The sequence below is a fragment of the Phascolarctos cinereus genome, unplaced genomic scaffold, assembly GCF_003287225.1.
Source record: "Phascolarctos cinereus isolate Bilbo 61053 unplaced genomic scaffold, phaCin_HiC Scaffold_3;HRSCAF=262, whole genome shotgun sequence".
Lineage (NCBI taxonomy): Eukaryota > Metazoa > Chordata > Mammalia > Diprotodontia > Phascolarctidae > Phascolarctos > Phascolarctos cinereus.
Window position 1 is genome coordinate 107,358,022 of NW_027555736.1, and position 12,954 is coordinate 107,370,975.

At 38.8% G+C, this 12,954-nt stretch overlaps 1 protein-coding gene across 1 annotated transcript in view; it reads right to left on the reverse strand.

The window, feature by feature from the left end:
• CNNM2 (cyclin and CBS domain divalent metal cation transport mediator 2) overlaps window positions 1-12,954 on the reverse strand; it is a 164,475-nt gene that overhangs the window by 24,967 nt on the left and 126,554 nt on the right. The window lies entirely within an intron of this gene.

Sequence of the window (12,954 nt, forward strand, 5' to 3'; positions counted from 1 at the left end):
CTTAAGAAATTTGATGGATGAAATGTCAGATTCCAAAAGTCACTTCCTGACAAAGAAGTGATGGATTAAGATGAAGAATGAGATATATTTCTGAATGTGACCAATGTATGGACTTGTTCTGAGTTTTGTTTTTCCTTTTTTTTTTTCCTCCAATGGAGGAATGCTAGCAATCATATGGTCAACAAAGAAAGGAAGGAAGGGAGAAAGAAAGAAAGAAAGGAGGGAGGGAAAGAGGAAGGGAAAGAGGGAAGGAAGAAAGGGAAAGAATGGATATAAGGTTATTGAAGCATTTTTTAAAAATTCACAGATGCAAACAGAAAATTCAAAAGAAAACACATGATCAAGACAGCTGCATCTATTACTTACACAGAAAAGCAAACTACATAACAGAGATTCACAGCTTCATGTACTACCCTCATTATCTGTTCTACTTTGTGTATGGAAGTGCTCATTTTATTTGGTGTAAAATCCAGAATAAAAAACCTATTTTAAGGTAGGCTGGAGCCAGACTGTGAGGTGCTAAAAGTCCAACAGAGGAGTCTGTATTTTAATCCTAGAAGAGGGAGCCACAAGAGTTTCTTGAGCAGGAGAGTAACACCGCAGATCTGCGCTATAGGAATAGCACACTGGCTGTGGTGATAGCTGTGTGAAGGATTAGGGAGGGAAGAGAGTAGAGGCAAGGAGAGCAACTAGAAAGCAAGAGGTGGGGAGGGCCTGGAGAGAGGGGGATGGGTATGAGAGATGCGAGCATTGGCTGGAGGAACAAAGAGTATCTATCCTGGAGAAGAGAACACTTGGGAGTAGGGCATGACAGCTAGTTTTAAATATTTCAAGGGATACCATGTGAAAGAGGGTTTCGATTTGTTCTCTTTGGCTCTGAGGTACAGAAGACGGACCAAAGGGTGGAAATTTCAGAGAAACAAACTTTGGTTCCACATGAGGAAAAGCTTTCTAACAATGAAAGTCAACTCACAATGGAATGGTCTGGTTAGAGAGGTACTGTTAGGAGAAGGCTTCAAGTCGAGTCTGGACGACCACTTGCCTGGGATGTTGCAGAAGGGATTCCTGTTCAGGTTGTCAGTTGGACTAGTTGGCTTTTGAAGTCTCTTTCACCTCTGAGATGCAATGTATGGTCCTATGCCATAAGTCAAACATCAGACCTTACAAAGGCTACATAGTCATGTGTGGTAAGTACTTAATGACAGATAGTAATGCTTCGAGAAATTCAGAGAAAAGCCTCCCTGACTATGTAGGATTTGAACTGAGCCTTGAAGTTCAAGGGTAGGATTTAGATAGGTGAAGAAAAGGGGGAGGGCATTCCATAGAGGTGAGAATGATCCTATGGCCTGACACTCTAAAAGGGAAGATGGCTCAATAAACCACTACCATGAGCAATTCTAGTATGGAACGAAAAGGGGAGGTGTTTTGCAAACGAGAATGTTCTTTCGAGTAAGAGGACATCTCTGCCTTAACCACACATCCTCCCCTACTTGGTACCTTGCCTCCTCCTCTTATTCTGTCCCATTTCCAGAAATAGTTGAATGTGCCAAGTCCTGGAAGTAACCTATAACAACTTTATGGAGAAAGCCCTCTTCTTGCTATTGTTTAAAGACCACTGGGCATGAGGATCTCTGGTGAGAGTCCTAATTTTTATCTCTTCCCTATTCTTCTCCATCCCACCATGCAGTCTTTGATGCCAGCGTGTGGGGCAAGGGGGTAGGATATGGGGGGGGGATGGCCTGGAAGGTGGTGGTGGTCAGTGTGCTGCCCTAGCTTTAGAGGGGTTAACACTGCCCCAGTTTTTTGTTTTGTATTGTTTGTGGGAGTTTATTTTGGGGGGGAGGATAAATGTTGCTCTGATCCTTTCCTCCATCCTCACTTGGGATGCCCATAGTTAAGTGACATGGTCTTCTCTACATTACCACATCTAATGGAGCAGTGAGGTGGTACAGCTGATAGAGTGCCAGACTTGGACTAAGGAAGACATGAATTCAGATATCACTTACACATTTACTAGCTGTATGATCCTGAGAGGTTAGGCTACCTGGTCTGCCTCTACCAGTATCTTCATTTGTAAAATCAGGATAAAATTAATACCTACTTCACAAAGTTGTGAGCATCAAATGAGATAACATGTGTAAAGTACTTTGCAAATCTTGAAGTCCTATATGAATGCTATTACTGCTGCTGCTGCTTTCATTATTGATTAATTCATCTAATTCTTCTCTGAAGCCCTTTAAATTTCAGTAGTGGACCATAGTATGTCTATCTATGGGGATTCAAGGGGTTACATGGGGAGCTTTCTGATGAACTCAGATTTCATTTTTATTGAAATCTTTTGTTTCTTTGTTCCCCTACATTTCTGAATCTATCCCTTCCCTTCCTGCACCCAAAGAACCATTTTAAAAAGCAGTTCAGGGGGCAGCTAGGTGGCACAGTGGATAGAGCACAGGCCCTGGATTCAGGAGGACCTGAGTTCAAATCCGGCCTCAAACACAGAACATTTACTAGCTGTGTGACCCTGGGCAAGTCATTTAACCCCACTGCCTAGCAAAAAAGGGGGAAAAAAGCAGTTCAGAAAAACCAACCAACACATCAACTGGGTCTGACAACACATACTATCTTCCATACCCATGATTCTCTACCTCTGCAAAGAATGGAGGGAAGTCTATTTTCTCAACTCTTCTCCAGCGTCAAGCTTAGTTACTCAGACTATTCAGTTGTTTTTTAAATTAGGTTTTAAAAGGACACATATATAATATAGAATGGTACATAACAGAATGAATTCATGAGTAGAATGGAACTGTAAAAATAGTGCCTAGAATGCTTAAATCTTGAATGAGTTAAAGTTCATAAAAACCATTAAAGCCACAAAAATACTTTTAGAGTTATGACCATCAAGAAAGGTAACAACAAAGAGATATGCCTGCTATTTGGGATGGATGGGATTGTATTTTTTAAATGACAAAATGAAATCAGAACAACTTAGCTGCTGTTTTTCCTCTATTTTCTCTTTTTAAAAAATTATGTTCAGTCTGAAAACAAAAATTATTAACAGTGAACTGAAACTAAAGATAAGGAGATAGGAGATAGCTGATTTAATAAGTTCAAGTCACCTGGCTCAGCCAAATGACATAGCAGAGTACTGAGATTACCGAATCACTATCTGTGACCTTTGAGGAACGGTGAAAGACTGAAGAGAAGCAATGGAATCAGATGTGGGCAATAACTCAATTTTCAAAGATGGCAGGAAGGTGGATGCTGCTAAACTATGACAGGTGAGTCTAATGTCCAGATGTCAATGCTTCAGTGTACACATGATCTCCACTGGATAATAAACGCAAGATAAATGACTGTAAGGAAGCTATTTTTTAAAGAGCTCGATCAATACAGTATCTATGTAAGGGTACTGTGGAAAAAGCTTCACAATAACTCAAAGTACTGTTTATTAATGAAACTCACAAATATCAAATACTGCTGGGAACTGTAGCTCAAAGCAAGGGAATATTTTGTAACCCTTCAAGTGGTCAAAGAGGGGGACTGGCTGAATCCAGAGAATGCGCCTCACCCCCTCCACTGGACGATGATATAGTGGGAAGACTAGATGGTGGCAGCAGTTAAGGTGAGATTTTCTAACTCAGTGGCAAACCTTCAGTGGTTCTCCCTAACAACAGTGCAGACTCTTCTCTTTGATGTTATTCATTTCCTCTTCCACATCTTAGCTCCTGGATTCATGATGCCCTTCAACACTTCCTGAGCACTGCTGCATCACCTGAACAGTTTGTCTTTTCTCTCTCAGTCTTACTATATGTCCAGGCCACTTCCATTTCCAATCATGCATTTCCTGGTGTGCCACTCCTTGCACACAAATATCAATAGTAATATATTAGAATCTACCTTTTGGGTGACTTACTTGATTTGACTGACTGTGCATGTATGCATGAACATATACACACATGTATAAATTTGGGTAGCTAGGTGGCATAGTGGATAAAGCTCCAAGCCTGGAGTCAGGAAGACTCATCTTCCTGAATTCAAATCTGGCCTCATACACTTACTAGCTGTGTGACTCTGGGCAAGTCATTTAACCCTGTTTGCCTCAGTTCCTCATCTGTAAAATGAGCTGGAGAAGGAAATGGCAGAATATATCAGAGTCAAGACTTGAAGCCAGGTCTTCCTGACTCCAAAGAGGCCAACTTCCAATGCTCTCACTATGTAATACTATGTGTGTAAGTATACACACATATGTGAGTATATATGTATATGCATTACGTATTTATATACATATACTTAGTATGTACATATATATACAATCTGATTCATATACATATATAAAGCAAGTATATATCCATTCTGATTTATATACACACATATAAAGCAAGACTTGATTAATATAGCATCCAAGTAGTCAAGGGATGAGAAGAATTTTTAAATGAGAGAGCAGTCAATTGCTACACAGTGGTCAAGTAAAACGTAAACTTAGAAAGGCCTTAGAACTGATGACAACGAGTTGACTAGAAACCTTCCAAAGTCTAGTGTCGTTAGAATGAATGAGACAGAAGCCACACCATGAGGGGCATGGAGAGTGGGGATGGTGAAGATACTAGGGCAGGGGGAGGAGAAGACTCAAGGGCAACGGTACAAGAATCAGCCTTGGAAAGGAGGATGGTGCCCTCTTTGAAACGTAAATGAAGAAAAGCCAGAAAATAAATATCAAGATATTTAAGATGTAAAGAAAAGATGGAGGATGTTTATCCAAGATAACCTTGGCTTTCTCATTGGTCTATTCACTTATTCATTGGTTAATTGCTGTTTTATCATTCCTTATTTTGTTGAGGAAGTAAGAATCCCAACAATGCCAACCACTCCCTATGGAAGAATGTAACATTACATGAAGATTACCTGGTTCCATGACATTCACGTGGATGGTGTCACTACTTGTTTATGGGAGTTAAATATTATGTATGAGGACAGTGTTGCCCAGACTGCACAGCCCAAGTTCTCTCTGGAAGCCAGACAGCAGAGTGCATACTCCTTTTCCATAAGGAAGGTCAAGCTACACCATTCAGAGATATGCCTCTGGCCTCTGTTGGATGGGAACAGGCCTGTTCTTACCCCATCTGATGTTTGGTGACAATGAAGAAAACCTGCATCTGCAGGTACGCTGCTGCTTGAGGGCCACATCTCAACCTACCAAACTGGGTATGTGGGCAGGGAATCAGGAGCTCACAATGAAGAAAACTTGGTGTTATTCTTAGATACTGAAAACCTGCAAGGAAAAAAAAAACTGTGCCTCTTGTAGGAAAAGTGGTGGTTTTCCACTGATGACATATTTTATAGTGAAAGGAAACTAGTCAAATACCTCAATGTCCCTTGTTGATTAGCTTTCCCTTTTTCTTTTTATTTGTAAACAATATCACTATCTCCATATCAAAGAGAACTAATTAAATTCATAAACCTAGTTTCTGTTTATACTTCTATTCCCAAAGTCATTAAACTGAGGAATTTTTCTCTCACTTAAATTCATTTAAAAAACTGAAATTGAGTTTGAATTTTAGAAATGTGTTTTAAACTTTATATCTTGCTCATTTTGACTACAAGGATCCAGGGTCAACCAATATTTTCATATGGAAATTCCTCTGACTAAGGCAGACGGTTATAGACAATTAGCCCTGAGATTAGAAGTAAAAAATGAAACATAATTAGTGAACTAATTCTCCCTCACTGTAAAGATTTGCATTTAGTCTATAATGTGGGCAGTGCTGGTCCTGGAGTCAAGAGGACTGAGTTCAAATCTCAGGCACTTACCACCTGTGCAGCCCTGGGCAAGTCATTTAACCCTGTTTGCTTCAGTTTCCTCATCCATAAAAGGGGCTGGAAAAGGAAATGGCAAACCATTCCAGTATCTTTGCTAAGAAAACCCCAAATGGGGTCATGAAGAGTTGGACACAACTAATCAACTAAACATCAACAAAACATAATAATAATAATAATACAGACATACATACATACTGGCTACATCCCACATTAAGTCTCTGAAAAGGCATCAACATGGATAAAACACAAACCTATTGATTCAGTCCTCAAAGGAGGGATACTGCGTTGCTTATTAGTTTGAGGTTTTTAAATTGTTTACAGAAAAGGATGGGAAAAGTAGGGAAGGGCCTATGTAAAAGGAGAGGTCAGAGGGTAATAGATATGGTCAATATGCCCATGCCGTATATTGTAACATAAAGAAAAGATATCCCTAACAGGTTATGGCATATTTTCTAATTCTGAGTCACTAATGTTTGAGTTGTGGATTTGTTTCCAGTTTTGTTTCATATCATGTACTTCTCAGCTGTTAGTGAAGGCTGGGCCAATAAAAGCTATAAAATGCTCAGATTAGAAGCAATCTTTAGATTTAAGTCCTATGCACCATTCTATGAATTCAGCTTAAGCTAAATTAATTTGCTAGGAGAATATTTCAGAAAGTAATGAAAAAAAATTTTTTTTAAATCAGCAAAAATTCACCCTTTCTCCCTATAACTCCAACCTTCCCCATTGAGGACTAAATAAAAACAAAATTGCTGCCACAAACACATATAGTTAAGCAAAGAAAATATCCACATCGGCTATAGCCAGAAAAATCTATCTCCTTTAGTACTCTGCATCCTTTCTCTCTCTATCTGGACAGGAAGCAGTGAAGTGGCACAGGGAGAAGAGAACTAGGCCTGGAGTCAAGATCTAAGTTCACATCTGGCTGCAGACACTAGCTAGCTGTGTGAGCGTGGGCACGTAACATAACCTCTGCTTGTCTCTGTTTCCTCAACTGTAAAATGGGGATAATAGCACTAACCTCACAAGGTTGTTGTGAGACTCAAATGAGATATTTGCATGCGTGAAGTGCCTAGCATGTAGTAGGCATTATATGAATGCTGATTCACCCACACTCTTATCTGGAGGTAGGGAGCATGTTTTACCATTAATCCTCTGGCACAGTATGTGATCATTACAATTATGAGAGCTCCTTATTCTTTCAAAGTTGTTTTTCTTTACCACATTGATGTTATTGTATAAATTGTTCTGGTCCTGTTTACTTCACTCTGCATCAGTTTAAATAAGTCTTTATGGTTTCTCTGAAACCATCTCTTTTTCATTTCTTATAGCACAATAATATTCCATCACATTCATATTCCATAACTTGTTCAGTCAATCTCCATTTGATGGGCATTCCCTAAGACTCCCATTTTTGCCATCTCAAAAAAAAAACTATAAATATTTTTGCATATCTTTAGAGTTTGTTTTGCTTAAGACTAGTCCCTCCCTTAAACTATCCTCCTAATTCCCACTTTTCCCATTTCCAGGTTGAGTGAGATGTATACACAACTCTATGTATATTCCCTTCTTTAACCAATTCAGATGAGACTGAGTTTTAAGTGTCAGCCACTCCACACCCTCCCCCCTTCTTGTTTCCATAAATGTCTACTTGCACACCCTGATTACGTGGCATAATTTTCCTTAATCTTCCTTTCCCCACTCCCACCCCCACTGTATTCCTCTTCCCTTCTCTTTCCATTCTTCTCCTAAGATCACCAAAACATAAAAGAATCACTCCCAGGCTTTCAGTGTACTTAGATTCCCTCTAAGACCCTTGATGATGACAGGGTTCAGTAAGGAACATATGTATCATTTCCCCATTTTAGAATATAAGCAGTTTATCCTTGTTTAGTCCTTTATCACTGTTTAATTGTGATTACCTTTTTTTTTTGCTTTTTAGGCAATTGGGGTTAAGTGACTTGCCCAGGGTCACACAGCTAGTAAGTATCAAGTGCTTGGTCTGAGGCTGGATTTGAACTCAGGTCCTCCTGACTTCAGGGCCGGTGCTCTATCCACTGCATCACCTAGCTGCCGCTAATTGTGATTACCTTTTTATGTTTTTCTTAAATCCTGTATTTGACTTCAAATTTTTTCATCAGGAATGCTCTGAAGTCCTTTGTTTCATTAAAGCCATTCTCCCCACCCCCAACTCCACCCCCATAGGATTATATGTAGTTTTGCCATATAAGTTATTCTTGGCCATAAGTCCATATCCTTTGCCTTCTACAATATGGTATTCTATGCTCTCCATTCCTAGATATTAATGACGGCTAAAATCATACATGATCCTCACTGTGACTCTTTAGTATGAAATTCTCTCTGGTTGCTTGCAGCATTTTTTCCTTTGACCTGTAAAATTCTGGAATTTGGTTATAATGTTCTCAGTTGCTTTCAGAAGACTACTGGTAGATTCTTTCCATGTCTACTCTGCCCTTTAGTTCTGACAGATCTGGGCAGTTTTCTTTTAAGATTTCTTGAAATGTGATGTCTAGGTTCTTTGGTATTCAGATAGTCTGAGTCTTAAAATGTTTCTCCTTGATCTGTTTTCTAGGTTAGCTGTTTTTGCTATGAGACACTTTATATCTTCTTCTATTTTGTTCAATCTTTTCATTATGTTTCAATATTTCTTGTCACAATGAGTCACTGTTTTCTATTTAGTCCATTCTAATTTTCAGAAACTTTGTTGTCTGGGCAAGGTTTTGTATCTCTTGAGCCAAGCTATTAATTCCCTTTCCAATTCTTTCTTCCAAAGTTCTTATTTCTCTTCCAATTTTTTCCTCTCATTTCATTCATAAAACATTTTTAAACTTTAAAAAAACTCCAACTTTTCTAAGAATTCTAGTTGAACTTTGTGGTCAAGGTATATTTTTCATTGAAGCTTTGCTTGTAGGTATTCTGGAGTCATTCTCTTCTTCTAAGTTTGTATCTTAAGCATCCCAGTCACGATAATAGCTTTTTATGATGGGATTCTTTTTGTTTTTTGTTTTTTTGTTTGCTCTTCCAGTTTACTTCCTGACTTCTGACTTGATGTTAGTGCAGGGTTCTGTGCACTTCTGGAGGGATGTTCTGGGCTGGTCCTGATCCTACATTCTTGGGGTGTTGAATATTGTGTTTTTCCAAGATCTCAGAGACAGTTCAGGCTGGGGACTTACAAGCTTTCAATAATACTGATAATAATAATAATAGCTAACATTTATATAGTGGTTATTATGTACCCGGCACTAATCCAAGGCAAAGTCTGACTGCTACCCCTGTTGTATGAGCTCTACAAATTCCTGACCTGGGTTTCGGTCTGAGAAATGGTAGATAGCTGCTGAACTAAACCAACGTCAGCCAGCTGGGAAGTTCTGCTGGGTCAGAGAGACACAACTGCAGGCACCCCTTTAGTCTGGGACTCTTGCCCTGGTTATTCATCTCCACTGGCTTCAGAGCCCCACAGCTTCTGCTCGTTTCTGAACCTGCTTTTTTCCTGATACACCACCTTTGGCTTCCCTAGCTAGGAATGCTACCTCCAGTCCATATGATTTGGAAATGGGTAATGGGCAACCAGTTGGCAGTAATCCCTGTCGAAATGACCTGGTATGGGTCAGAGATGCCCTGGGAAGGTTCAGGGATCTCTGTTTTTTTCAGGTAAATAGGCTCCTCATATGGTACTTCCAGCCAGTCTCCATTTCTAGTGTGCATAGACCACTCTGTCTCTCTATTCTGATCTAGGCTGGAAAAATGACTCACTATAACTTCGTCTTGGATTTCTCCATCAGGATTTGGTCTGATGTGTTGTCTATATCTGTTTGGAGGAGCTAGTTTGTTGTATTTTTTTTGGGGGGGGAGCTCACTGTACTATTTCCTTCTATTCTGCCATCTTGGTTACATCTCTAGAAAGTAATTTCTAGTACTTTACAGATGCTTCAAGCAGTTGGCTGTCCTAAAAGAGCTAAGATCACCCAATTTTATCATTTTATAGCCAGCACAAGCTTAGCACTCACTGCCAGGAAGCACTCTTAACCAAAAACATACCCACCTAATAAAACCCCACAGCATTGTCAACATGAATACGAAAAATAGCAAATTTGTTAGGAATACTTAAAATATCTTACTAAAAAGATAATATATTTATTAATCAGACAAACTGCTAAATGGAAAGAGATTTGAAAACATGGCTACTATATTGTGAACTGGTCCAAACATTCTGGAGAGCAATTTGGAACAATGTTCACAGAGCTGTAAAATTGATCCAGTAATACCACTACTAGGTCTGTATCCCAAAGCAATTTTTTTAAAAAGGGAAAAGGAACTATTTGTACAAAAATATTTATAGCAGCTCTTTCTGTGGTGGCAAAGGACTAGAAATTGAGGGGATGTCCATCAATTGGGGAATGGCTGAACAAGTTGTGGTATATGATTGTAATGGAATACTACTGTGCTGTAAGAAATGACAAGCAGGACAGTTTCAGAAAAACCTGGACTTACACGAACCTGATGCAAAGTGAAATGAACAGAACCAGGAGGACACTATACAAACTAACAGCAATATTGTATGAAGATCAACTGTGAATGACTTAGCTATTCTCAGCCATACAATGATCTAAGGCAATTCCAAAGGACTCATGATGAAAAATGCTATCCACCTCCAAAAAAAGAACTGATGGTCTGAATGCAGATAAAAGCATACTATTTCTCTCTCTCTCTCTCTCTCTCTCTCTCTCTCTCTCTCTCTCTCTCTCTCTCTCTCTCTCTCTCTCTCTCTCTCTCTCTCTCTCTCTCTCTTTCTTTTTGGCTAGGCAATGGGGTTAAGTGACTTGTCCAGGGTCACTCAGCTAGTATGTGTCAAGTGTCTGAGGCCCAATTTGAACTCAGGTCCTCCTGACTACAGGGCCGGTGCTCTATCCTTTGCACCACCTAGCTGCCCTTATTTTTCTCTTTTTTCCTTTCTTTCTTTCTTGTCTGTGTTTTCTTTCACAACATGACTAATGTGGAAATATATTTTGCATGATTTCACATGTATAATCTTTATCAAATTGCTTATTTACTGTCTCAGGGAGGGAGGGAATTTGGAACTAAAATTTTTTTTTAAATGCATATTAAAAATTGTTTTACCTGTAATTGTGAAGAATAAAATATTCAAAAAGATAAAAGAAAAGAAAACATGACTACAATGTAAGAATTTCACATGTACATCAACAAAACAAAGGAGTATCATGGTGTGGTGGATAGAGGGCTGGTCTTGGAGCCAGGAAGACGTAAGTTCAGATCCTATCTCTGCTACATATTATCTCTGAGACCACAGGCAAGTAAGTGACTGATCCAATCAGTTACAGAGAAGTTGTGAAGCTGTACTGGTGGAGGAAATTTCCACACCAAGTTCCCTAAATTTGAAAATCAGAGGCTACTGGGGATGAATTGATTCCGTTCTGAGGTTTTAAGAGGGGGAAAAGAGAGGGTAAAATGAATACACTTGTGCAGAACGGGGGAAAAGAGGGTGAAACTTACTATTTCTAACAATTGGAGTATATAGAAGGGTATACAAACATGGATGAAGGGGTGAAGAGAATAGGTTATCAGATGAACCTCACTCTTACCTGAATCAGACACATACAGTTTGGTGCAGAAAGACATCAAACTCAACAGGGAAACAAACAGGGATGGGAGGCAGAGATAAGAAGGACGGTGATAAGGAAAACTAACTACCTGATCCTGAAGCAGGGTAAAAAGCAAAGAACTAGAATCTAACTGAGTACCCATCAACTGAGGAAAGCGCAACAACTTGAATATAATAGAATGTTATTGTGCCATAAGAAATGACAAAAGAGATGATTGCAAAGAATCATGGGTGATGATAAACTAATATAGAATGAAGTGTGCAGAACTAGGAAAACAATTTATACAGGGATAACAACACTGTAATTAAAAAAAACTTTAGAAGACTTAAGAACTCTTATCAATGCAATGAAACATCTTGTCTCCAGGAGACATATGATGAAGCATGTTACCGACCTCCTGACAGAGTTAATGGACTCAAGGCACAGATACACATTTTTGCACACAATCATTGTGTAGTCTGGTTTTCTTTGGCTGTGGTTATTTGTTACAAGAGGTGTGGTTTTTTTCTCTCTCTCAGTTTTTAATTGGAGAGGGGATGGAAGGGTTGATGGTGCCAAAAGGGCTACTGAGACATTTTTAAAATTCACAGAAAGGAGAAAAAGGAAGCACAAACAGGTTAGTTTTTGAAGTAACCTGTGGCATTATGATATACTTTTTATTTAAAGCAAGTTGTATGGCATGGAGGTTCACAGTGTTGCACACAATTATCTTGTGTTCTAATGTACATATGGAAACGGTCCTTTTTTGGTTTTTAAGTTAGAATTAAAAAATCAAATTTAATTTAAAAATAAAAATAAAAATAACAAATCCAGACTCCCCCCCCCAAAAAAAAATCAACAAAGCAATGTCAATATGGATTACACTCAGGACATACCTGTAGTTCCATATTAGATTAGGTAATAAAACAGCACTTATGAAAATGAAATCCTAATTATGTGTAGAGGAGAGAAAAAGAATGAATAGCTATGCTGTTTACAATATTACTACAGAGATTCACAAAGCCTCTTTCTAAACAGTAAATGGCTTTCACTATCATTCATATTTTGTCTCTATTTCAGAGTGTCACCCATTACCCTACCTGACAAATTAATGTTTGCTTTGCTCCCTCTCCGTGGTTAACATAACAGAATTCCCAAAGGTTGTCAGAGTTTGAAACTTCTCTATCTCCAAAGGAAAAAAAATACATTTTGAATTCAAGGGTGAACCAGGCCTATAATTGGAGTAGCTATCAAACTGCTGAGTTAGAGCGCCATCAAACAGAGGCGTCACAGAAAAGCTTTATGAAACTTACAAGCAACTCTTTAATGCATAGCATTTTTTAGAATCATTCATTACTTGCTCATCCAGAGGGTGACACATGGATGAAATTCTTTCTCATTTTCCTAACCAGAAGAAAAAGCTTATTTAAGAGTTATTTTCAAAGAAACCATCCCTGCTTATGAAAGATAATTTTGGTCCCTGAATTTAATGCCCTTTCCTCAGTCTACTTTCTCC